The sequence below is a fragment of the Vipera ursinii genome, assembly GCF_947247035.1.
Source record: "Vipera ursinii genome assembly, chromosome: 4".
In the NCBI taxonomy this organism is placed as follows: domain Eukaryota; kingdom Metazoa; phylum Chordata; class Lepidosauria; order Squamata; family Viperidae; genus Vipera; species Vipera ursinii.
The window spans coordinates 50,581,532-50,581,998 of record NC_139514.1 but is presented as its reverse complement, the minus strand read 5'-3'; positions in this window follow the sequence as shown (position 1 = coordinate 50,581,998).

Sequence of the window (467 nt, the reverse complement as noted above, 5' to 3'; positions counted from 1 at the left end):
AGGAGGTTTCATTCTGTTTCTCTTTTTTGAGAAGTCTGCTTAATGAGAATGTTTAAATCAGTTGTGTATAGTTTGAAGCACAGTTCTCTAAAAATGAGTTTTGGGTGAAGCTTGTCTAATGTACATGATTTTTGCAATTAGTTCTCTTAAATAGTGCTTCTTTTGTGTGATGTCATTTTTTGACCAGGATAATCACTTTGCAAACTGAGGTTATTTTTAATGTGTATGATTGTATATCGAAAAACATATTTTTATTTTAGGCAAATAGGAAAATGTGAATATATATTTTCATTCTTATCCTAATTAACAATGTGTAAATGTCTCTAGAGTCGGAAACGACTAGCACGCGTGTGCGGGGGAACCTTTACCTTTACTTTTTTTTAAATGTCTCCATAAATTGGAATGAAAGCATACAGATCAGAATGAAAGCTACATACAATTCCAATATATTTTATAGAAGTATGGAT